The following is a 26,874-nucleotide window of genomic DNA, read 5'->3' as shown; positions in this document are numbered from 1 at the left end:
GTGGTTATTTATTGTTCAGGGCAAAGCCAACATTAAGTGATGAAACAACAGGGTTTTTTATGAGGAAAAATATGAAAAATGGTACATTCCCTTGTGGGGTAGGATTAATGAGCCAAATTCAGACTTGGTACAAATTGGTATAGCATCATTGAAGTAAAGAGTTATACACCGGACCCTCGCTAGAATGCGGGGTTTGGGATCCATGCGTGGTACCACGATATAGCGAGGGCCGCGTTACCATGGATCCCAATATAAATATTTAAATTTGGGATCCACTGCCTCAACTGTGCTATATGTGAATCTGCGCTATAGCGATGCGCACTCTAGCGAGGGTCCGCTGTACCTTGCTTACACCAGGTCTGAACTTGGCCCCATATGCATCCTCTGTGATACAGTGGTTCTGAATGCAGGGACTTCATTCTCTGTTTCTCTCTCACACTACAGGTTTCATTTTATGCAGGGTCTATAGCTGTTGGCATTTGCTAACATCTAAGAGTACTACACTGAGTGTGTTTTATTCAACAGCTTTTCAAAGCCAGCAAACCTGGACTTCAGGGGGCTTGATGGTATTGGAACTCCACTGGGGGCACTCTTGAAAGAGAGAGAACATCTGAATAGACAGATGCCTTTGCTCCAGTATGCACCTAATTTTAATCCAGCATCCAGATATCTACACTAATCATGCACCTAGGACCCTTGTTGCTCCAACATAGTCTACTTTGCTCTACAGAGTAGAGCTGATAAAGAGGAAAAAATATGGACATGGAGCATATTCCTCATGCCAAGGGAGACGAACCAAGGATTTTGTAGCATCAAATCCAGATCCAGCCTCTTGATCACAGCTGCAACATAATTATAAAGTGACATTCCCTATCAGAGCAATCCAATATAAATGTGCTAGAAATCTATTAATTTTCTTATGAATTAATTTCAGTCAATCCTCAAAGGTTTAAAGAGCCTCTGCCACCTACATGATAGTCTTGGAACTATTTTACCAAACCCCCATCGCTATCAACTCCCACCCAAATTCAGAGTAACCAGGTGTGTTTCCTTGGATTAACCCTTCCCTTAATTACTGATTAGTATCACCAAGGTGTGTGTGTGTGTGTGTGTGTATAAAATAGAAGCTCTTTCCTTTCTAATCAAACCTGACCCTCTTGCCAGTTTCATTCAAGCATATCACAATCCATCATCGTGCAAATGATTTTGATGTCACAAATATGGGATTGTGACATCAAGCAAATGAGTCTGGCAGGAGGATTCGGACTAATTATGAAGCTGAGAGATTAAATAAAATATGCACATATATTGACAATCAGTAAAGATGGAAAAGGAAATGAAGAACAACTACATGATAGTTAAATGGTCCAGATAAAATATATCAAAGTTTGCCTCAGTGGCTCTTTGAATCACCTCTGAGTAATACAGAGGGAACATTTTAGTATGTAGTACAGCACACATCTTGTAGCTTCCTCGCTGAACCTCCCTCTCTCCCATCCTTTTGCAGAGTTTAATTAATTTTATTAGTTTATTTTGGGTGCATGCATATACACATACACTCACTCGTCAAGTTTGGCGTTATTCCCAGTGAATAATGCATAGGGTCTATCTGGAAATTACCAGTATGAAAAGAGTATGGGACCTTTATTTCTGTTCCTTTTTTCCCCCAAGAGCCCATAAGACTAGTGCTATGATCTCTGTATATGTGTGTGTGTTCAAAGGGCCATGATTCAAAGCCCACTTAAATCAGTGGGAGTCTTTATATTTACTTCAGTGTGCTTTAGATTGTGATCCTTATTGTGCATGCATTCATGTACATGCAAATAATTGGTATCATCCATACCTGGAAGCTATTTGGGTGTTCCCCTACCACTGAAATAATATATGTTAATTATCATGAAAGGAAATATTCTTAATGAATAATCTCCCTCCACTCTGTTTGGCCACAGATACCACAAGAATGTTTCCTAAATTGTAAGGGTCAGCAGGAGTGAACAATGAAAAGATCTTATAATATTTTAGTTACCTTATTTTTTCCCCCACAGAAAAAAGATATACTTCATTTTCTTTAATAAAGCAGAGGGGAAAACAGAGTTCTACCAGATGTAGATTTTAGCTCTTAGCTGTCATTTAAAGGAAGTCTATCAAGATTTGTCAGGCCAAAAATCAATTCACGATACTTTGTATTTGTTGTCACTGTCTTGATTCTGTCCAAGGTATTATTTTTCTACTTTTTCCAGTGGCTTGAAATTAAAAAAGGCAAGAACACTGACTGAACCAGTGAAAACAAGTAGACATGGTCTGTAAAAGGTGATAACACCTTTATCTTGTGAAGGAAGATGTTGAGTGTCTCCAATAAGACCAGACCCAATCTTACCCCATTGGAATTTTTGTTCCAGCCAAGAAGAACATTAGGTCCAAATAGCAAGTAATAGCTTCCGAAACCATATTAGTTGACACTGGCTGGACAGTCTAGTCCAATTCCATGTGATTTTATCCACCAACTAGATTGTATCACAATGTGAGATGTTTTCATTCAACTCTGCAGACAAGTGGGAGCAAACGAGATTCAGATGTTGACGACGTCTCCGAACAGCTTAGCTGCTTGGGACTTCAAAGAAACGCCTCTCTGTCTGCATCATAGCGAAGACTTCAAACGTTCTTGGTTGGACTCAGTCAGGCTTGGGCTACAACCTCTGCCACCAGAGCTCTAGTTATCTTCCTTCCTGCTTCATCTGTCTCAGGCCATCTGTATACCACAGTGTCCTGTGATGGTATCATAAGGAAGGAGGTCTCATACTGCTGAGTCTTCCTTGCCCACCTGAACAAGGATGGAAGAATCTACCACATGCCTCATGCTGCGCCGGGTCTTAGTATCCTCAGCTCCTGATAGCATAGGTCTAGCTTCTTAGAGGTCTGTTACAGGGATGGAGCCACTGTCGCCGCAGGTGCATGTGTTGATATCTAGCCCAGTCCTTCACAATCATATACATAAGACCCTACTTCCCTTCAATCCCCAAGAACTCCCATCCTCACCCACGTGCTCTGCCACTCAACCTCCCTCAGGTCTCTTACTTCCATGAAACTGGGGGAGTTTGTCCTACCTTTCTCCCCTTCCCTACATACTGATTCCCACTCTACTCCTTACTAATGGGATGGCCATCATAACCCTATGACGGCAGAGGAGTGGGACAAGACACAACCAAAAATATCCTAACTAAACCACTCTCTGGTCCATGAAAATAAAATCGGAAACCTCCCCTCAACCTAACAATAGAAGCCACAACATCCTAATGCTTCCCTTTCTCTCTCTCAGGGACCAAAAGCTCCCCCCGGCCCTTCACTTCTCCCTTTCCTTTAAAATAACCACTCCTTCCCTTTCACCCTGTATCACAGGTGTAAAAACAACAAAAAATTCCCTCAAAATTGATCCCCTTTCCTTCAGTAACACTCCCCTCTCCCCCAAGCAATCTAATATTGACGCATGGGCTTAGTTAGCAGCTGACCTCCTTACATATAGCCTTGGTAAGGCTGGCCCAGAGCTTTTTAAAATATTGCTTCTGTGGTCAGGAGGCTGCTGCTTTTCCATAAACACCCCCAGCCATGCATTTTTAATGCTTTACAAGAATCCTTGAGGGGAGGAGAACAAGCACAAAGTGAGGGAACTTGCAAGGTATCTTGATTTATCCTGATATTCTTAATGGTGAGTCAATGCGGTTTTGAACATTTTGTTTTTGAAATTACAGAATCCTGATAAAATTTAAAAACCAAACAGAAAGATAATTTTTTCCTTCTTGCAATAATTTAAAAAAATAATTTTCTGTGTTATCAACACAAAGATGATTTAATTAAATTTACGTGAAGATTCAGTGATAGAATCCCAGCCTTGCCTTGCCTTGGAGCATTTATTTAATCCTATTTTACCTGCCTGATAATTACTTTCTTAGATCTGTCCTTGAATTAGCCACCAAATTAGCTTAGAGGACTTGGAGAAAGAGAGGAGGGGAGAAAATCGTTCAAATTAGTTAATAATTTATGATCAGCTGCAGAGTCGGCCCTCATCCAGTCTTTCTGAAGGGGGAGCCTTCCCATCTGTCACAAAATAAAATGGCATTTGGTACTTTTCTTTTCTGAGAGCTGATCTAAATCTGATAATGATATATGGAAGACCTATGCTCCTTCACCAAACCAGATAAATGATCTTTTTTTAATGCCTTAGTGACTTATGTCACAGGTTACATAAATCTTCTCTTCCTACAATGCATGCGTGCAAGCGGGCTTCTCCTTTCTCCTCATTGATTTTATAATGTTAAACAGGAAAGTGTTTATTTTCCTTTCACAGAAGGCAGGAGGTGAGTTCCTCTTTGTGTGGTGATAATTAATGGAAGGTGGTCCCAGCATTTAATCTAGGCCACGGGAGTTTGTTGCTACGAGCTCCTTGTTTGCAATTTATGGGCTGAATCCAGGTGGCAGAATAACAGCCTTATTTTCAATCACCATCGCACCTCATTCTAGATGTGAAGAAATCAACTTCTTGTGTTCTTTTTTTAATGATGATTGTTTATGCTTTTATATTCTGAGGGGGCACGTGTATCAGTCAAAATGACCCTAGGTCTCAGATTGATTTTTATAAAGCCCCATTAACAGTCTGATTTTACACACTGAACGCAGTGAGCAGAATCATATAAATTAGAGCTGGAATCAACTTTATAAAAAGATGTATAGATCCCCTGAACTCTGAGGGCAGGGAAGGTGCTAATTCAGGCTCAGGGAGAGGAAGGAAGTAGGCTACCTGGGCTCAGTTACAGATCCATCCATAACATCAAGGGAATGGGAGTTCTTCCAGAGAACCCTGGGAAGGATTCCATTCACACAGATTGAAGAAGCCTGCTAGTGACCAGACTGGAAATTAGAGCCAATTAGTGTGGATAAAAATATCCATGGACAGTTGGTTTCACTGGGGATGGATGGATTAAGCCACTCTGAGATTGTTGAGACTGAAGGGGACTTCATAAATTGTTCACCCACTCATAAACCGCAAAGAAAGAAAATAAACCTTTGCCAATGAACCAAAATTAAAATGGTCAGTGTGGTTTCTTAAAGGGACAGAGGTGGTTGATGGAGGTCTCCAATGGAGAAGTTACAGTCCTACCCAGTAGGTATTCTAGTCCATCCTGACTGGCAGTACGTTGCATTTTCTAGAGGTTAGACCAGTCTAGTTTTAAATGTCCCACCCCAAGTGATGGATGCTTCTAAGGTGAACTCTTGGCTCTACTGAAGACAACAGGAGTCAGGATTTCACCTCTAGCGTGTACTAGATCTCACTGAAATCCAGCCTAAATCTTCACTGTGATATTTCATTCTAGTATTCCTGCTTATCCCCTGGTTCTGCCCTTTCCCTTCTTGGTGTTTACAACTTTAAGGTCTTCTCTGTACAAACACTTAGTTCGCAGCAAGCAGGGGTGTAAATCTACCCCACTAGACTGTTGTGCACTGTGTCTGTGTGGACCCTGCTGACGCTCACTAGAAGTCCCACAGTGAGATTAAAACACACTAGAGAACTTTTGGTGCATGGCAGCAAGGCCCAACCGGACACTTAGTATACAGCAAGTTAGATTTACACCTCCACTTGCTGCAAACTAAGTGTTTTGTAAAAACAAAGTCTTTGTTATATTTAGATTCTTGTGTTCCCCCCACCCATAAATTATCATTGGTTTATCTACTTAGTCAAGTCATACATATGTTTAGCTCTTTAAACTTTCCTCATAATGTCATATTGTTTCTGTTCTCTGTACTCCCTCCAAACCATCAGTACCTTTCTGCTAATGAGGTGCCCAGTACTGAATGCAGTCTTTCAGGTATAGCTGCACCAGCACCTTATACAGAGGAACTGTTCCCTGCCTGATTTCTCAGGTGATAACGTTGCATATTTCACCCAAATTTGCATCAACCTCCTTTGCTGCCTGCTTGCATTACAAACGTATGCCTAAACTTCTCTATCATCCCAGGTGTCCCTTCAGCCCAGGGCAGTGGAACTGCGGGGGAGGGGTGCAGCAGCATCTTGGCTTGAAGCAATAACAGCAACTGAGTGTACTGCTTCTATCATGCACAGGGTTTGCGGTTTTGTTCAATGGCTTTCAGCACCTCCACTATAAAAATTGTTCCAGCCCCCTTGCTACTTTCCTTGTTTCTCCTTCCCATTAACTATTAAACACATGCACCAATAAAGTACAATTCTTAAAGAAAAAGAGCAATAAAATAATCACAGCTGGAAAATGGAAATCAACAGTCTAGAACAGGTGAGCTTTTTACCCGTTAGGTATTAAATATTCGAGGCATTCTTAGTTTTCAAGTTTAGGGCTATGCTACTTAACAGCCATAACTCCAAAGATTCCAGTTTTACCCTGGAAACTTGGCCAAGCACAGTATAGTATTGATCAGACTTGAAGTGAGAACTTAATGCTGCACTTTTTTCACGCCACTGCTCTTTGTTGAACCCCTGGTGACACCTGTGGTGCTTCCTTTGGCATGTACTTTTTATGATCTGTGAATTCATATTGAATTGTTGCTGCCTTTCAGGACTTTGTGCCATCCCCTTTCTTTGCTGCAAAAGTATTTAATGGGTTTCAAACGGTAATTCATACTGATTATTGAAGGTATGGGGGTCTACTAGATCCGCTGCTCTCCTTTGAAAGAGACGCCACCTCAGCCTTACACCACATGCCAATAAGGAGTGACATATCCTGTGTACATTTTTTGAGATTTTTTTGTTCAGCTGAGGCAGAGCCAATTAACTTTAACTTGTGATAGCACTTTGAACGCAAAGAGGGGTCATCATGTGGACCTTCTGCCAGTAACTGTTATGTAATCTAACTAATAGGTTCACTTTTTAAGGAAGAGTTTATAGTGCCCGCTTGCAATTGTGCTATGAGTGTTAGCCAAGGCTAGTTGCAAATTCTACAACTTTCTCTTTTTATATTGCTTTCCCTGTTGGCCCTATGTCAATAACCAGGGAAATGAGCAATAGGGATTTATGCTCACTTGACTCCTTGTTCTTACCCTTTTTGATTTGAAAAATACATCCTGACATGAGTTGGATAGATAACCCATAAAAATTGTTTTACTGCATCATAAAGGGAATGCTGCTTACATTTCATGCATTAGAGGATAAGAGGATTAATTGGTACAGTGGCTTTTTGCCTTTTGAATGCTTTCTTGCAAGGGTTGCACGGCTGGGGTCCAGGATCTATGATGTCATAAGAATTTCTGGTGCTTTTACTTTGTTTGTTTGTTTATTGCGGAGGTGCAGAGGTTTCTTTCCTCTGGTGCTTTTGATGCACCATCTTGGACTCTGTGACAGCATTGTTTAAAGAGAGACTAAAATCCTCTTTTTCAAAAAATCACTCTTTTGTTTAGCGCCGTTACTAATAACATTATAGTCACTTCAATACCAAAATGTGTTTTCAGATTGAATTAGTTGTCACAGAGTTTGCAGCCTTTGCGGGGGGTGGGGTGGCTAAAGATATGTGAAGATGTAGAGTTTTTGACATCCTGGTTCACGTGCATCAGCAGAAGAACAGCATCTTACTCATATGTGCACTGGACCAGATCCTCAGCTGGTGTAAAATGGCATAACCTCATTAACTTCAGTGGAGCCTATGACCGTTTAACCCAATAGAGCATCTGGCCCAAAGATTTAAATTGCATTACCCTTGATTTTTACCAGTGTGAGGGGAGAATCAGGCCCTGTATTATTATACAAATATTTTAATGTATTATGTTAATATTCATGTTAATATTATTACAGATCAATATATTTCTTCAAATACACACCCTCTATGCTCTCTGTTCTTCTCACAACAGACCCTCCATGGCCAGCAACGGCTTCCCTCTTGTCCTTTCCCCCAAAAATTTGCTGTAGACCTTTTCCCCACCCCTTCCTCAAAACAAAATACAAAAATAGCTTCAAAACTTCCTCGGTTCTGGTCTGGGCTCTGACCGCACTCTGCTTGATCTCATTCCTTATCCTTATCCCAACGGTACTACCTGCAAGATGCATCCAATTCCTCCCATGGCATTATACATTTACCCTGCCCCTCTTCCCAGTAGACAGACAGTCCTGTGGTGACCAGTCTCCACCTCAGCATCTCTCTCAAAAGTAAGACTGATAATTACCCTCCAAGCTTATTACTCTCCTAGGTTGAGGCTTCACCATACTTCTTCCCCCTGTCTACGTCAGACTTCAAGGGGAAAGAGCGGGTATAAACTATGGGTCCCCAACTCTCCATAGCTAGAATAGCAGCTGTTGGGCTGTCATAGGTGAACAGCAGATGAGCCTACTCCTCCATCTTATTGGATCTCATTTACATGCAGGAATGGATCATGTGGTCCTACCCCTCCGGCCATGTGCTGCTGCAAATAACTACCCAAAGGGGGGGGGGGGTTTAATTTTACTAATTTCTCGTCTAAAAGGGTTTGCAGTGTGCCTTTTTAAACAGCAGAGTTTCAGTTTTCTGTAAGTTCCTACTGCAAGCTCACTCTGTATATAGGCAGCACTCCCACCTGCTGGTGCTCTTTGGTTTATCTCTTCATTTACTGCTGTGACTAAAACCAGCTCAGAGTTCTTAGCCACCTTCTGTTTCCTACAGCCATTGGCAGTGAATGTCAGACAGCACACTTCGGGCTTTTTCTGATGACATTTGTAATGCTGGGGCTAGAGTGGACAGGCTCGGCTGAGTAAGAACCTATATGTCTTCTCTTGGAAGCACAGTGGTAAATACTTTGGGTAGATTTACCGTAACTCTGCATCTCAATAACATCCATTTAGCCAAGTCTCAAAGTGCAACAATTCATAGCCTTTGCCTGCCCACCGCCTCCAAAATGGAAGGGAAGTCTAGAAATGGCCATCAACACCAGCAGCGAATTCTGCTTCTGGAGTGTCTCTCATGAGATCTGGTTGCATAAAGCTTGTGGGTGAGGACAGTATGAGCCAAACAGTTTCATAAGCTTTTGCAGATAACAGGTGAGGCAGACTACAGTCTGATGAAACTAAAAGATGAGTCGAAAGAATAGTAAATATGGCAGGCGACCAGCTTGGCTTAATGGTGAAATCCTAGCGGATCTTAAACATAAAAAAGAAGCTTACAAGAAGTGGAAGGTTGGACATATGACCAGGGAAGAGTATAAAAATATTGCTCGGGCATGTAGGAATGATATCAGGAGGGCCAAATCGCACCTGGAGCTGCAGCTAGCAAGAGATGTCAAGAGTAGCAAGAAGGGTTTCTTCAGGTATGTTGGCAACAAGAAGAAAGCCAAGGAAAGTGTGGGCCCCTTACTGAATGAGGGAGGCAACCTAGTGACAGAGGATGTGGAAAAAGCTAATGTACTCAATGCTTTTTTTGCCTCTGTTTTCACTAACAAGGTCAGCTCCCAGACTGCTGCGCTGGGCATCACAAAATGGGGAAGAGATGGCCAGCCCTCTGTGGAGATAGAGGAGGTTAGGGACTATTTAGAAAAGTTGGACGTGCACAAGTCCATGGGGCCGGACGAGTTGCATCCGAGAGTGCTGAAGGAATTGGCGGCTGTGATTGCAGAGCCATTGGCCATTATCTTTGAAAACTCGTGGCGAACGGGGGAAGTCCTGGATGACTGGAAAAAGGCTAATGTAGTGCCAATCTTTAAAAAAGGGAAGAAGGAGGATCCTGGGAACTACAGGCCAGTCAGCCTCACCTCAGTCCCTGGAAAAATCTTGGAGCAGGTCCTCAAAGAATCAATCCTGATGCACTTGCATGAGAGGAAAGTGATCAGGAACAGCCAGCATGGATTCACCAAGGGAAGGTCATGCCTGACTAATCTAATCGCCTTTTATGATGAGATTACTGGTTCTGTGGATGAAGGGAAAGCAGTGGATGTATTGTTTCTTGACTTTAGCAAAGCTTTTGACACGGTCTCCCACAGTATTCTTGTCAACAAGTTAAGGAAGTATGGGCTGGATGAATGCACTATAAGGTGGGTAGAAAGCTGGCTAGATTGTCGGGCTCAACGGGTAGTGATCAATGGCTCCATGTCTAGTTGGCAGCCGGTATCAAGTGGAGTGCCCCAAGGGTTGGTCCTGGGGCCGGTTTTGTTCAATATCTTCATAAATGATCTGGAGGATGGTGTGGATTGCACTCTCAGCAAATTTGCGGATGATACTAAACTGGGAGGAGTGGTAGATACGCTGGAGGGGAGGGATAGGATATAGAAGGACCTAGACAAATTGGAGGATTGGGCCAAAAGAAATCTGATGAGGTTCAATAAGGATAAGTGCAGGGTCCTGCACTTAGGATGGAAGAATCCAATGCACCGCTACAGACTAGGGACCGAATGGCTAGGCAGCAGTTCTGCGGAAAAGGACCTAGGGGTGACAGTGGACGAGAAGCTGGATATGAGTCAGCAGTGTGCCCTTGTTGCCAAGAAGGCCAATGGCATTTTGGGATGTATAAGTAGGGGCATAGCGAGCAGATCGAGGGACGTGATCATTCCCCTCTATTCGACATTGGTGAGGCCTCATCTGGAGTACTGTGTCCAGTTTTGGGCCCCACACTACAAGAAGGATGTGGATAAATTGGAGAGAGTCCAGCGAAGGGCAACAAAAATGATTAGGGGTCTAGAACACATGACTTATGAGGAGAGGCTGAGGGAGCTGGGATTGTTTAGCCTGCAGAAGAGAAGAAAGAGGGGGGATTTGATAGCTGCTTTCAACTACCTGAAAGGGGGTTCCAAAGAGGATGGCTCTAGACTGTTCTCAATGGTAGCAGATGACAGAACGAGGAGTAATGGTCTCAAGTTGCAGTGGGGGAGGTTTAGATTGGATATTAGGAAAAACTTTTTCACTAAGAGGGTGGTGAAACACTGGAATGCGTTACCTAGGGAGGTGGTAGAATCTCCTTCCTTAGAGGTTTTTAAGGTCAGGCTTGACAAAGCCCTGGCTGGGATGATTTAACTGGGAATTGGTCCTGCTTCGAGCAGGGGGTTGGACTAGATGACCTTCAGGGGTCCCTTCCAACCCTGATATTCTATGATTCTATGATTCTATAAAAGCCCTTCAGCTGCCAGGAAGTGAACCAAAGAGATGTTCCGGACATCAGAACCGGTGGACTTTTGCCCTCTGTTGCTTTCTACCCATGTAACATCAACATTATCCAGAGAGCAAACTCCAAGTAATGAAGTCTAGGTCTCTCCTCCTCTGTCTCACTAAATGCCACTTGGAGCAAGTGCCTTTTAATTTGACAGTAAAATCAATGAGTGAAATATTACAGAGTTGAATGAGATGGTGTGCAGAATTCATTAGGAGAGTTGTTGCCTTCCACTGGACAGCAAGTCTTTCCCCGTCCACTCTTCTTCCCCTTATCAACAACATATCCACCTACTGACATTTGCACCTTCTCTAACTCTCTCACCTATTTGCTTTTAAACTTTAACCCTTTTATAACACTTTAAAGTCTCACTGGCTCAGAGTGGTGGAATAGAATTCTGCTCTCCTGTGAGTTGTTTGGATCATATTTTTCATCTGTTTGTCTCAATTAAAGCAAGACCTGTGCTAGTGGAATAATTAGAGAGAGAGAGAGAGAGAGAGCTTGAAGGAGCTGATTTTCATAGCACTTGGTTCTTTTCTTACTCAGTCAACATTAGCTCCCTCCTCTTTGCTGTGGTGTTCCTCAAGATGAAAGGAACCGTTAAGCACTAAGCAAATAAACAGGAAAGAATGAGAAATGCCAGTGATAAGATGGAGGTTAGGTAACCAGCCTAAAAATCTCTAGAGCCATCAGCAAACATTTATTTGCAAAAGTCTGAAGATTTTTTTCCCTTCTTCTAAAGAATAATTTGATTCTTTGTCAGGAAATATTAACCACTTCATCGTCATTTTATAGATGTGCGCCTTACCTGGAGTGACCAGCTGAGAGATCACAATAAATAGTAATAAATATTTAATAGCAACAAATAGTATGTATAGTGCCTTTCATCCCAGGATCTCCAGGTGCTTTACAGTTCAAGGTAAGTATTGGTATCACCTTGCCTGCCTTGACTCGACAAGTGCTTACATTGTGTAAGGTCATTGCTTGTCAGTGCAAGTGTGAGCTGAGATGGTAGGTGGTGGCATTTAGAGTTAAGTGCTAGACACGGTCCTCTTATTGAGAGAAATATGTCTCAACCCCCTTGCCCTATTACTTTCTCTTTCTCAAGAGTGCAGGATAAAAAGACTATCTGAGTTTGGATGAAAAATGGTCATGTCAGGACTCAAGTATGATCCTCAGCCTGCAAGTTAGGCATGCATCCTTCTGCAGCAGACGAGTTAACTTGCAGCACTTCTCATTAGTGCAGGATCCGGTTCCCCATCCTGCTCATCACCTATTCTCTTGTGCTAATAAGCTCAACACTTCTGTAGCTAGCCTCTGCAGGATCAAGCCCTTTTACAGATGGAGATACTGAAGCACCATAAGGATGTGACTTAGATTACACAACAAGTCAGTAGCAGAATGAGGAATAGAACCCACATTTCCTTACTCTAATCTCTATGCCATTCTGCTTCCTTTTTTTTTTTTCCTTTGTGTAACCTCTGCTTTGTTCCATCAAGCAGAAGTATGCCCTATACCATGGAATAGAGATACAAGACAGAAGAATGTTGTCTGGTTGAGCCTGTAGTGCAGCAAACCCACTTCATGATGTGCAAATGGGAGCAACTGTGTTCAACTGTTAGCAATGGACAAACGTTTACCGCTTTAAAATGACTAGCTAATTTAGACAATATTCGGCGAGTTTTTGGAGTCGTCCTTAATGCCAGATCATAAAAAGATCAATTTCTCTTGTTATCACTAAATGCAGAGGAAAGCCATTGATAGGCTAGGGTGAAACTTTCTATTTCAAGTTCTGTCCCATATGGACTGTGGCCCTGTGATGGGATATATCTACCCCGCACTGGGCCAGAGGGGGCTAACCCCATGCTGTGGGATGAGGAAGCCATGCTCCCTACCCCCTGCTGGGCATGCTCTATCTGGGACCACGGTATAAGAGGGAGCAGCTCAGCTCAGTCTGGGCTGGTAGCCGACGAGAACAGGCTCCTGTTTGGAGAGAGCCTGATCTCCCAGATGCTGATGCCAGCCAGGTTGGAATGCCGACAGGACCCCAGCCGAGGCCAATGGACATGAAGCAGCAGGTGCCAAGGAAACTCCCACGTTGGAAGAAGGAGTAGGAAGCAATGTGGGGAATGGGACAGTAGTGACGGGTGACCAAGATTGAGCAACAAAATATCAGTTTCCTAGGAACCTGGTGAAGGGTGGGCCCGGGTTTTCTTACCCTCTCTGACCCAGGGCAAGCACCGCCGATGGTCGGGGAAGTGAATTGGGCTGTCGAAGGCCACAACATAGGCTGTGGCTTCTAGGCTTTACTGTCCTGAGATCTGGGACAGCCCTAATGACTCTGGCCATTGGGCCATACTGCCCCGGGAAGACAGGCGATTACATAGACTTCGGCCACTAGGCCTTACTGTCCTGAAGCCCAGGCCTACCTTAGAGACTTGGTCCATGGGGCCATACTGCCCTAAGGGGTATACCTACCTTGCAACAGGCCCCCAGTTCCTTAAATGGTTAACTGCTCTTTACACCAGCGCAAAAGTAGCTTTGCAAGTTAATGGAGTTAAATCTCCCCTTTTTGAATTACACAGAGGACTAGACAAGGATTTCCATTGTCCCCTTTACAATTTTGCACCGGCTATGTAGCCTTTTGCACAGAGGATAAGGAACAATGGATCCATCACAGGCATAAAACTTGCAGGAACACATCAGAAAATAACATTAGATGCAGTTGATGTAATATTATTTTTATCTAAACCAAATGTTTCCTTAAAATTATTTTCTAAAGAAATCCAGGACCTTGGAAAAGTATTTGGATTTAAAGTAAATTATGCCAAATCTGAAATGTTAGCTATAAATTTGCCAGACTCTGAAAAGTCACTTCCCCAGAAAACATTTGGGTACAAATGGGTGAAAAAATTCTACAAGATACCTGGGAATTCAAATCTCAAACAACCTAAAAGAGCTCTATGGTTTAAATGTCAATCCGTTACTTTGGCAAATGAAAAAAATATCTGAAGTGCTGGGGGAAGTATGCAATTTCCTGGTTGAGAAGAATAGCCATGGTCAAAATGAATATTCTGCCAAGCACATCTTCCTTGTTTCAAAATCTTTCTGTGATTATCCCAGATAAAACCCTCGCAGGAATACAGAGGGTGTTGTTTGAATTTATATAAAATAAGAAAAGACCAGGAATGAGAGCTGACACTTTGAACAGAGGCATTAAATAGTTTGTACTAGCTGTTCCAAATATTCTATGGTGCGCTCAAAGCAGTAGTGGATTGGGGGTGCTCTGACCTTACCAAATACTAGGTCTTTATTGAACAAGAAAATTGCAGGATTTCAAAATATCAGTGGGCTACCATGCATTAATAAAAAATCACACCTGCCAGAAATTTACACACATCCTTTAGCAGAGGCTACTCTGTGGGTTTGGGATAGACTAAAGGAAAAATCAGTGCTTTTCCCTCTCTAATGACACCCATTGCAAATAATCCAGATCTTAACCCAAATTGCAAACCAGAGAGTTTCAAAATGAGCCATGGAATACGCACAGTTGGCCAGCTATTCAATAAAGAAACTTTTCTAACTTATCTAGAGATCAGAACTAACTTTAACTGGCATACTCTCCCTTGGTACCAGTACTTTCAAGTCAGGCATTATCTTTCTGAACTTTCTAGAAAACCTATTTTATAAGAAATATAACTTTAATAGAAGCGATTGCGTCTGGTCAATTAGGAAACAGAAAAAATTATAACTAATTGATATCAATCTTTACAGACAGCCTACCTAACAAAAAAGTGTCCATATATGACATGCTGGGAATAGGATGTGGCTAGACAAATTACCCCAGAGGAATGGGGTTTGAGCTGGAAAAGAGGATCAGCACAATAAAAGAACATTTCTTTCAGATATAGTTTCAATGGTATCTCACACCAGTCAGGTTAAAAAACAGAGAGACTGAATGGGGATAAATGTTGGAGAAATTGCAGTGAAAGAGAAGATGTTATGCATGTCAGGTGGGTGTGTCCAGACATTAGACTGTATTGGGATGCAGTCCACAAATTGTTGGATATTTATTATCAAATGATCCTTTGGTAACCCTTCAGGGGTTGAAATGGTCACACAAAAGGAAAGAATTAATCTCTTGTCTCCTAGTAGCTAGCTGCTCAGCTATTGATAGCCTCTCATTGGGAAAACAAATAGCCCAACCATTGAGTAATGATTCAGAAAAAATGGGAGGGTTTTGGTTATGGAAACATTCACACACCAATTACATACCCCGGAAGATAGATAGAGGACAGATAAACATTCTAGACATGTGGTTACCTTTTATTCAGTATTCGGACAAAGTACATTAACCTGCAAAAAAACCAAAAACAAACCCAGCACACCGATCCAATTGTTTGGATATGAACATTTGATAGATGTACCAGGTCTGTTCAATATATGTATATAGAGATTTCACTCAGTTTAATAAAATAATTGGAAATGACATAGGTATAATGATGCTCACTCTGTAATGTGGTAGTACCCTATTAAAAAAGACAGATCTGATTACTATATTCCTGTATTATGTCTCTTTAAACAAAAGCTAACTGATGTAGTGATTGTTTTGTTTCTGATATTTACATGGCAAGGATATGTAAATTTGTTAAAACTTCCTAAATAAATAGTTTAAAACAAAAAGAAAAGGAGTACTTGTGGCACCTTAGAGACTAACCAATTTATCTGAGCATAAGCTTTCGTGAGCTACAGCTCACTTCATCGGATGCATACTGTGGAAACTGCAGAAGACATTATATACACAGAGACCATGAAACAATACCTCCTCCCACCCCACTCTCCTGAGGAGGTATTGTTTCATGGTCTCTGTGTATATAATGTCTTCTGCAGTTTCCACAGTATGCATCCGATGAAGTGAGCTGTAGCTCACGAAAGCTTATGCTCAGATAAATTGGTTAGTCTCTAAGGTGCCACAAGTACTCCTTTTCTTTTTGCGAATACAGACTAACACGGCTGTTACTCTGAAACCTAGTTTAAAACAGTTGCTAGCTGATACCCCTAGTGCGTAAATCATTCTTAGCAATAATGATAGAGCCCCCTAACTTGTCTTGAAGCCTGAAGTTAACAGTATGAGTAGATTCTTCATATAAACAGACCAATCATCAGTATAATAAGCATTAGACATATATTATTTTCATGCAGCAATTTATGTCCGTCGAAGAGAGGAATAATTCTACATTCTTGTCTTGTGACTATCTCTCAGGCTGATTAACACACCTAGCCAATGGGACTTTCCTTACACTACACAGATCTTGTTTATTTTTTTTAACATAACTAAGTCCCAACAGGGAAAGAAATGTTGGTCCAGTTAGACTTCTAATGCCACTTGCACTAATTTGACAACCTTTTTTGTTATCAAGTGTGTGACTGCAGCTCTTCTGTACCAAGCATGGGCCTGTTTTTCTCTGTTCGGAGAGCTGAGGACAACAGTCCTTTTCATTTTGCTTGTCACATTCTCTTTCTGCGTCTGTCCTTCTACTGTCTTCTGGGACAACTCCTGATGGAGCAAAAAGAATCTCTTGTGGATGTACCTGCGTTAAACCACACTTCTAAACATTTCTGTTGTATCTAGTCTTGTTTGGGCGATTTGTAGGAAGCTTGACAGTTTTTACTTCAGAAGAAAAACATGCCTTTAATATCTTGCCCTTATTTTGATAGCAGCTTCCCTTTTCTTCCCCTTTCTGTGGCATATAAAATGAAAGGATGTGAAAAACCTCCACTATCAGTTACTGGGTATCTAATATGTTCTCTCTCTCTCTCTGTCCAGCTTAGTTCATTTCAGTGTTTTGTTAAATATAAATACTAGTTTACTGTTCTAAGCATCTGGAGTCATTTTACAAACATTGTTGAATTAAACCCAACAAATGCCCTTTATGAAGTAAGGATTGCTATCCCCATTTTACAAAAGGGGAAACTCAGACTCGGGACCAGACACTGATCTCTGTTTCACCAGTTGAATTCAATGGCATTAACTCCAGGTTTACACCGGTGTTGCTGAAATCAGCATCTGGCCAGTTGAGGAAGGTCAGGTGCTGTGCCTAAAGTCACATAGTAAATCTGTGGCAGGACAGAAAACAGAACTCTGATGTCCTGATTCCCGCTCCTCTGTGTTATAGGAAAGTGGAGAGAGGGGAAAAAAACCTCCTCAGCCACCAATTCATCCAGCAAAGGGAGAGTTGGTCAATGCGACAGTTAGCAAAAGAGTGCTACTGGGGCTCTCTGAATGCTTCTTGGCTGCTGAGATCATCACACATGGATTGTAATATAGAGAGAGGCAGCGTGACCTAAAGAATAGAGCACTGGATTGGTACTCAGATCTGCATCCTATTCCTGGCTCTGCCACTGGCCTGCTCACTGACCTTAGGCAAATCATGTCAACTCTGTGCCTCAGTTCCCCCATATTTTCCCCAGTTTTGGGCCCCCTGCTCCAGTTTTGGGCTCCTCGACTACAGAAAGCATGTGGACAAATTGGAGAGAGTCCAGTGGAGGGCAACGAAAATGATAAGGGGGCTGGGGCACATGACTTATGAGAAGAGGCTGAGGGAACTGGGCTTATTTAGTCTGCAGAAGAGAAGAGCGAGGGGGGATTTGATAGCAACCTGCAACTACCTGAAGGGAAGTTCCAAAGAGGATGGAGCTCGGCTGTTCTCAGTGGTGGCAGATGACAGAACAAGGAGTAATGGTCTCAAGTTGCAGTGTGGGAGGTCTAGGTTAGATATTAGGAAAAACTATTTCACTAGGAGGGTGGTGAAGCACTGGAATGCGTTACCTAGGGAGGTGGTGGAATGTCCATCCTTAGGGTTTTTAAGGCCCGGCTTGACAAAGCCCTGGCTGGGATGATTTAGTTGGGGTTAGTCCTGCTTTGAGCAGGGAGTTGGACTAGATGACCTCCTGAGGTTTCTTCCAGCCCTAATCTTCTATGAGTCTATGATATGTAAAATGGGAATAAAGATACTGCCCTGCTCTATAAAGAGCTTTGAAATCTATTTATAAAAAGTGCAGTATAAGTATTGGTTATACATGGAAACCCACTGCTCAGTTCTCCATTACCAAAATGTATGTTGCAGACAGGATCTGTGCTACCCACTTGGTGTAACTCAGAACTTTAGGCTCTGAATAATAAAATTGATAAAACTGTGAAAGACATAGTGACAGTACATGAAAAATTACTTTAATTCCTCCACGACAATTTCATCATCTTTGGGGGTGGAGGAAATCTTTATTCAATAATCATGAATTCCTGCATGGCACAAATGAGGCTAATAATACTTCAGCTGCCTATATCCCAGAATCAGGAACCAATGGGATTCACAAACCCCCCACTCAGCTGCCACCAAATCCTGTAGTTGCCTAAACTGGCTCAGGGACTAATTTTTTATAGTAAAAGTTCCGTAGGCACTTGTGTTTCTGCCTCTGTGCATGTGCACTGCAGCCCCATGCCAAGTATCCAGATACCTAAGCCCCAGAGAAATGTACAAACCAGAGGAAGATAGGCTTTCCACCTCACTTGTGGGGCTCAATCCGGTAAGCATGCTCAGAGTTTGCCTACTGGATTGGGTCCCATATGTGAACTTGTATGAAGCACGGGGAGGGTAGTGGGGAGGAAGGGCCACCTCCCTCATAACTTTTAGTCCAGTGGTTAGGGTACTCACCTGGGAGACACCAGGTTCAAGACCCCCCACCTCCACCCCCGGTTGTGGGGGAGATGGGATTTGGAACTGGGATCTACCACTTCCCAGGTGAGTGCCCTAACCACTGGGCTATTGGATAGTATGATGTGAGCGCCTTCTCTCCTGTTGAAGCTGTTCCACAGTGAATAAAAAATTTAGTCATTGGAGTAGTGGGGATTGGATCTTGGTCTTCCACCTTGCAGGTGAGTGCTCTAACCACCAGGCTATAGAGGCATTCTTATGCTTGCCATCTCTCTGTCTCTCTCTCTCAGGCTCGATGGAGTGGAGCAGAGTTGGAGAAGCCAGGGCAGTCAAACATCTCACAAGGGTTACAAGTCTGAATGACAGGGAGATGGTAAAGCTGTGAGCAGTGATGGGGAAGGGGGGGAGGATTATGAAAGTTTGGGAGGGGCGGTAATGGAACTATTGAAGCTCATATTGGTGCAAAAAATAACCCCACCTGACTGTAACATAGTAGATTCATTCAGTGCTGACTATGATTGCATAACTTAGTGGTGGCCAATTCAGAGAGGCCCAGGCATTGGAAAATATCTACTTCTTTCCCTTTTCACTACCTTTATCCTTTTATTCTCCATTCCTTTCTCCCAAATGTAGGGGGGATAACATCTCTGCAATATTTCCAGCTCCTACCCAGCTTGAACTCGAAGTCCAATTTCCTCCCTCACCCCCTCTCTCAGCACAAACACAGACATTCATATTGCTATGGCAGGGGAGTCACCTGTGGTGCAAAGACTCATTCTGTACAGAGTTTTGTGGCCGGGGGCGGGGGGTGGCGGGGGTGTCTAAACCACAACAGTAGAGGTAGCTGGCAGAAGCAGCAGCATAGAGTTCTATTCTAGCAAGCGGTAATAATCTCCCTAGTACAGAAATCCTGATGTTGTAGTTTTAGAGCTGGGGAAGTACATTTTGATTACCATTCATTATGGAAATCTGTACCAAATGCAGGTGAGGACATTTTAGGTGACATCCCACTTCCCGTAGGGCAGTAGGGATCAGGTGGTGACATGCTACAAGTGTCTGATGACCATGTTTACTCTCACTTTTGGTGACTGGCCTGGTGCCATGGGAATCATAGAGGAGGCAGGAGTGGCAGCCTTGCTAAAGCGCTCCGACCCTAGGAGGGTACCTTGCTCTTGCGACTGCAGTAAAGGAGGTGGAAGCAATTAAAGCTGCTAGGACAAAAAAAGATTCAAACGTCCACTAGGAAAAATTTAGAAAATATTAATAAAACTTATATTATTCCAGTCCACCTAGAGGCCTCACGTGAGCTATGGGGCCCGTCGTACTGAGGCAGTATAAACATGCAGTAAGATACAGTCCCTGTTCCAAAGAGTTTATAATCTAAATAGATGCGACAGACAGACTGGAAGATAGGAAGTATTATTAGCCCCAGTTTCACTGTTGGGGATCTGAGACATGGGGAGAATAAGTTACATGCCCATGGTCACACAAGAAGGCTGTAGTAGAGCTAGGAATTTAGCCCAGCTTTCCTGAGTTCTAGTCTAGCATCTTAGCCATTAAAAATCCATGAAGTGAAAACAGAATTTAAGACGCTGAGTTGTCAGGCTCAGAAATGTCCATTTCCCGTGGTTAGTTCTCTTTCTAGCTACAACTGAGATTATGCATGGTGAGAAGAATCTTTCATTGTGTGAGCTGTCAGAATGCTGCATTGTGAAAAATACAGTAGATGGGCAGCTGTCTTCTGAAGGAAGACTCTTCCCTCAGCCAGGTAGAATGCAACCTGGTTCAGGACGATCGAGCTCTAGTTCTGCCTGCTTGATAAATTTTCACTCTGGACATACCAGAATCACAGCCTTGTTTTCTGTTGTCTGGCTGTTAGTGATGATGTATGAATAAGTAAAGAAGACAGCTTAATTTTCATAAGCTAACTTGTGCCTGGAGTAACAAAGAGTGAGAGGAGTGCACTTAATCATAACTGCAGGGCCAGAGCAGAAAGTAATGACAAAGCTTTTGCTGTTAGTCATGGTGTTTTATTATAACAACTCCTTAAGAAGGAGAGACCGACAGCGCAGCATACTGAGCAATTCAAATGCGTCATGGTAGCCACTGTATTCTCATCCGAAACAATAGCTCTATTTGTTTGCCTTTTAAAAAGGACTCCGTGCTTGGTGGCACAGCAGATCAGTGCATTAGTCTTTCACCTCACAAGATCTGGGATCAAATGCCAACATGGTCAGAGGTGAAATGAGTCTGGAGAAGTACCTGGTAGAGGTGTGTCCACTTCACAAATGCACACCGGCATTTGGCACTGCAGTCTCTGCTCTGGAGAAGACCAAGGCTTTGTTAATAGGGGCTACCAGCGATCTTGATTAAGAAACATTGACAGAACTATGTGTATATGCAAAAAGAAAAGGAGTACTTGTGGCACCTTAGAGACTAACCAATTTATTTGAACATAAACTTTTGTGAGCTACAGCTCACTTCATCAGATGCGTACTGTGGAAAATACAGAAGATGTTCTTATACATACAAACCATGAAAAAATGGGTGTTTACCACTACAAAAGGTTTTCTCTCCCCCCCACCCCACTCTCCTGCTGGTAATAGCTTATCTAAAGTGATCACTCTCCTTACAATGTGTATGATGATCAAGTTGGGCCATTTCCAGCACAAATCCAGGTTTTCTCCCCACCCCCCCACAAAAAGTTACTAACACAACTGTTACTCTGAAACCTATGTGTATATGGTGGGGATCACTGGTAGGAGTGATGCAGATCAGGACTGAGATGTAGTCACAGAGCTGTGGGAGGAGTGAGTTTTTCACAGCATCTGCCCATGCTATGCATTGCTCTAGCCGTCACATTTGTAAGTGCTAAATTCCGTGTTTAAAGTAACTAAATAAAACTGTGTTAAAGGCTAGTGAGAAGACAGATTAGATAGAGCTGGTCGTTTGTTTTTTTTTTGGTGCAACAGTTTTCTGTCAGAAAATGCAGTTTTGTTGAAATACATATTTTGTGGGAACATGTTGATTTTGTACGAAATTTTTGGTGGAAAATTTTCAAAATGATTCAAAATTGAAAGGAAGTATTTCATTTGGACTCTCATTTGGTTCCAACTTTTATCATTTTTTTTACTTTAACTTTATTTTAAATTTGAATATTGTATATTTAATATTCTAAAGTTTCAATATTATTGAAACAAAATGGCTTAACATAAACAAAATGAAACATTTCCATAGATTATTTTGATGTTTCCAGATCAAAATATTTAAGAATTTCTGGCTTGCAAAATATTTTAAAATTGACTTTTTTTGTCCCGATTTTGGATGAAAACAAATTTTTAAATGTCAGAATGTCCTGAGGGATGGAAGTTCTGTTTTCTAATTAGCTCTAACATTAGATCATATCCTACAGAAAGGAATAATTTGGAACAGACAGTGGCAGTATCCATGTCTAGAGCAAATGGAAATGCACTAGTAAAGAATATAAGTGAGCACTCACAACTTACTGCAAACTTGGAAGAGAAGTCATTGCATCAGTTTAATAAAGACAGTATGTGCTAATTTCTGCTTTATGTCCTGTCAAACTCCCATGGGTACTCCTGAGGATGGAATTTGGACCAGTGTTGTCAAGAAAAGGAAGTGACTGGGGGAGGAGTGGGAGTAAGGATACAAATAAAAGAATAGGAGTACTTGTGGCACCTTAGAGACTAACTCCTTTTCTTTTTGCGAATACAGACTAACACGGCTGTTACTCTGAAATAAAAGAATACAACCAAAGATTTTTATTATTTTAAGTAGCAAGTCAAACATATTAAATATTTAGGGATACTCATCCCCAATTAGATGGAAAATTGGGTCAAAATTAATCTAGAGTTTATTTTAACCCGGGTAGTGAGAGATTTAGGCAGACTGAGAATCCTTACCGTTAGCCTTTGGGGCAAAAATTAATATCAAATTAAATGTGTTTCTCTGAATACCGTATATCTGAAGTTGTCTCCCAGTTATTATTCCTCAGTTTTATCTTAGGAAAATTAAAGGAATTTTTAAAATATTTATCTGGGGAGTGGGAGGCCAAGACTGGCTTTGTGTAGATTGCAACTCCCAGCCACATCTGGGCTTCCATTTCCCCAACTGGCAGCATTATCATACAGTTCTTATCTTTAGCCAGACAGCTCTGTCTCTCCACAACATAATGGAGCAGATCCCTCCCTGGCTGCTGGTGGAATGAGAGTTGATCCATTCCCTCCGCTGGCAGGAAGACTGGTTTCAGCCTATTACTGTTTTGATCGTAAAATGTCCCCTCCAGTGTAGGCTACCAGACAAACAAGGGCCAGGTTTGCTAGAAATTTTTAATTTTATCCCTGGTCACACATTGATGCTGTACTTTGGTGTGGCCCATTTTTGAAAATTGATGAGAAATCATTAATGTGGAAAGAGCAGGTGAATAAGGGAGTAATTTAGGTCTCCTAGTTGATCTCAGAGAATCAGTTTCTGCTATTCCAAACATTCCAATAACTATACAACCTACCTGGTCCAGCGGCATGGCATGACCTGCAGCTTAATCACCTCTTGGAGGGCATAGTTGGTCCGGGTGGGCTGGGAGCACCAAAGACTCCAGATTTGCTGTTTGGTAGGAGAGGGCTCTACAGCTAGCTGTAGCCTGTTATGACTTTCTGTCCCCAAAGACCCTCCCTAATGTAGATTGCCTGTGCCAAGCCTGGAACAAAGTTGTATGTATATCTCTGACCCCTAGCCAATGGGGAAATGCCTTGCAAAACATTTAACTTTCTACTATTGATCTACAAGTAAGGCTGATCCAGCAGAAAATTATATTTTGTTCACACTGGTCCCCACATAAGATAACACTGCATGAGCCTTTCCAAAACAGACTGCTCCTGGAGATGTTGGTCTCCTGGAGCCACACTGGCTCACATGTGTTGGGGCTGTCCCAGGATCATACAGTCCTTTTGGCTAGAAGTAGGCAGGAGGATTAATATGATAATGGATACCACCTTAAAAATTACTTCCCAGAACTGTGTTTTGGGATATATCCTGTCATCTTGAAAACACTCCAACCCACTGAGAACTTAGTTCTCTAAAGCAATGCTTATAGCTAAATGACTCATATTGCTTAGGTGGAATAGCAGAATTGCCTCCAGGGATAGATGTTTGGCACAGCAACTTGGCTTATCTGGCAGCTAAAGAGCAGATAATGTTTAGGGGAAGAGGAACTTCAGACACAGGAAAAGATTTGATTTAACTTTTTAGAAAATTTTAATTCCTAGCAGCTGGAAACCAACCTGTTGCTCTTCTTTTCCCTCTCTGGATCCCTTCCTGTTCATTTAGTCTTTTTTTCATGTTCTCCCCTTATTTTGAGTGGAAAATTAAATAAATAAATAAAATAAATGGATACAACCAAAGATTATTTTCTAAGCCTTCCCCTCTCTCTTTGTCTGGGGACAAACTAGCTGAGGGATAAGAATATCTTTCAAAATAGAGAGTTGGGATCAGTAGGTGGGAGAGCAAATCCATTAACCAGCAACAAGGTTTGTGCATTACTTATTATAAATCAGTTTGAACACTGAACCCTGTGACTTGTGTTTGGTAATGCATAGGGATAAAATAATGAAAGCAGACTGATGTTCCATGGAGAGGAATTTAAATATCTGTTTATTTCAGATGGGATTCTAGCATTTCTTTTTATGTGAGAAGTACAATCCTGAGCAGCATCTGCTAACTGCTGAGTTGTGAAATGCACTATTAGAATATGGGCAGGGTCACTCAGTTCTTATCACCTGTGACATTCAGTTCCAGTTGGGCTGTCCCTGAATTTTCTTCTCTGGTTTTCTCATCCTTTACTAATAGTTTTCTCTTTTGATTTACTCTACTCTGTCTCTAATGGAGTGGTGTTTATAAGGAACAGTTAGCCTTCCAGCCCTGAATCAACAGGTGTTAGCCATGTAGTCCTCCAGATGGATATTTTTTTCTTTTGAAAGGAGACAGTGCTTGTCTTTTCACTCAACCTCTAAACCATACACATCTGCTTTTTGACCTCCTCCTCTGACTTGCCATGCCCTCCTCACAGAACTATTATTATTAACTTTCAGTAGCATCCTTGATGTACTGCCTTTGAAGAAATGGTCCTTGCCAGAAATTGCTCACATTCTAAAAAGATGAACAAACAGGAATGGAAAAAGAAAGACCACACAAGTTGTCATAAATATAAAGGGAAGGGTAACCACCTTTCTGTATACAGTGTTACAAAATCCCTCCTGGCCAGAGGCAAAGTCTTTTTACCTGTAAAGGGTTAAGAAGCTCAGTTAACCTGGCTGGCACCTGACCCAAAATGACCAATGAGGGGACAAGATACTTTCAAATCTGGAGGGGGGGGGGGAAAAGGCTTGTGTCTGTCTGCGGGATACCTTTGCCGGGAACAGATCAAGGATGCAAGCCCTCCAACTCCTGTAAAGTTAGTAAGAAATCCTAGCTAGAAAATGTGTTAGGTTTTCTCTCTTTTGGCTTGTGAAATTTGCTGTGCTGGAGGAAATGTGTCTTTTTGCAACTTAAGGTTTTGCCTAGAGGGATTCTCTATGTTTTGAATCTGGCTGCCTGTAAGATTATCTTCCATTCTGATCTTACAGAGTTGTTCTCTTATCTTTTTTTGTTCTTCTAATAAAGTTGTGTTTAAGAATCTAATTGGGCTTTTTGGGTCTTAAAAATCCAAGGCTGGTTTCTGCTCATCTTGCTTATTCTCAAGCCTCCCCAAGAAAGGGGGTGTAAGGGCTTGGGGGGATATTTTGGGGAAATAGGAACTCCAAGTGGTCCTTTCCCTGTTCTTTGTCTAAATCACTTGGTGGTGGCAGCATATTGTTCAAGGAAAAAGGTGAAATTTGTGCCTTGGGAAAGTTTAACCTAAGCTGGTAAAAATAAGCTTAGGGGGTCTTTCCTGCGGGACCCCTCATCTGTACCCTAGAGTTTCAGAGTGGGGAGGGAACCCGACACAAGTAGATTGGTCAAGGTGATGACAAACCATGTCATGATTAATACAATGTTCCCATAATATACATTTTTGTTTTGTTATATAATATAATATTATTATTATTAATTTTATTATTTCAAGCCACCCCTTATAAGATGGTCTGGAAAAAAACTCACATGCACTACTCTAGATATCAGTGTTTTATAGATTATGAGGCCAGAAGGGACCATTGTGATCACCTAATCTGAACAGGCTTCATCCCATGTGTTTATGAATTTTAATGAATCATGCTGCTCACCATTTCTTCCCTCAAAACAGTGTCTTCATCTGGCTCTAACACCTTTTGGTGATGCTGATTTGGTCCCATACTAGCTATATCATGTTTGACCAATCTCTGGGTACTAGTGTATTGTAACTGGCAACATGACAGTTTTGCTAGGGTAGTTGGGACTTGAGGTTTGAAACCATGTTCTCACCTTTCAGAGCATGGTGTTTATATAGTATCTAGAAAAGGTGGTAATATAGTTTCCAGTCTCAGTCATTCAGCTGTTGTCCACCACAATCTCCCTGAGGGGGCCTATCCACTGAGGGTATGTCTGCATTGCAGCTGGGAGGTGTGATTCCCAGTGTGGGCAGCAGACTCGTGCTAGCTTGAGCTATTCCATTGAAAATAGCAGTCTGGACATTGTGGCACAGGTGGCAGCTCAAGCTAGCCACCTGAGCCCAGACCCAAGGGGTCAGGCAGGCTAGGAGTCAGGTGGCTAGCCCAAGCCACCACCTGTGCCCCAGTATCCACACTGCTCTTTATTAGCTGAGCTAGTGCTGTGAGTTGCATCTCCCAGCTATAGTGCAGACATACCCTGAAACATTGTCACCCTTTTCTTTTCCTGGTTACAAATTAAATTTCCCCCTCCTTCCAAAAGAACTGTTACAGTCACTTTTCTTACTCCCATTTTATACAGCATTTCTCAGGGCACATTAATGATCCATGTACACCCTGTTGGTGTGCACTAAAAGTTCCCTAGTGAAGTCCACTTTCACACAGTACTGTTTCAAATGGTACTAT

At 42.1% G+C, this 26,874-nt stretch overlaps 1 protein-coding gene across 3 annotated transcripts in view; it reads left to right on the top strand.

Annotated features, from left to right (window-relative positions):
- Positions 1 to 26,874, top strand: part of LARGE1 (LARGE xylosyl- and glucuronyltransferase 1) — a 363,903-nt gene that overhangs the window by 241,863 nt on the left and 95,166 nt on the right. The gene's annotated exons all lie outside the window — the stretch shown is intronic.

The sequence above is a fragment of the Eretmochelys imbricata genome, chromosome 1 (assembly GCF_965152235.1).
Source record: "Eretmochelys imbricata isolate rEreImb1 chromosome 1, rEreImb1.hap1, whole genome shotgun sequence".
In the NCBI taxonomy this organism is placed as follows: Eukaryota; Metazoa; Chordata; order Testudines; family Cheloniidae; genus Eretmochelys; species Eretmochelys imbricata.
The sequence above is the reverse complement of the archived record's forward strand: the minus strand, read 5'-3'. Positions and strand labels throughout refer to the sequence as shown.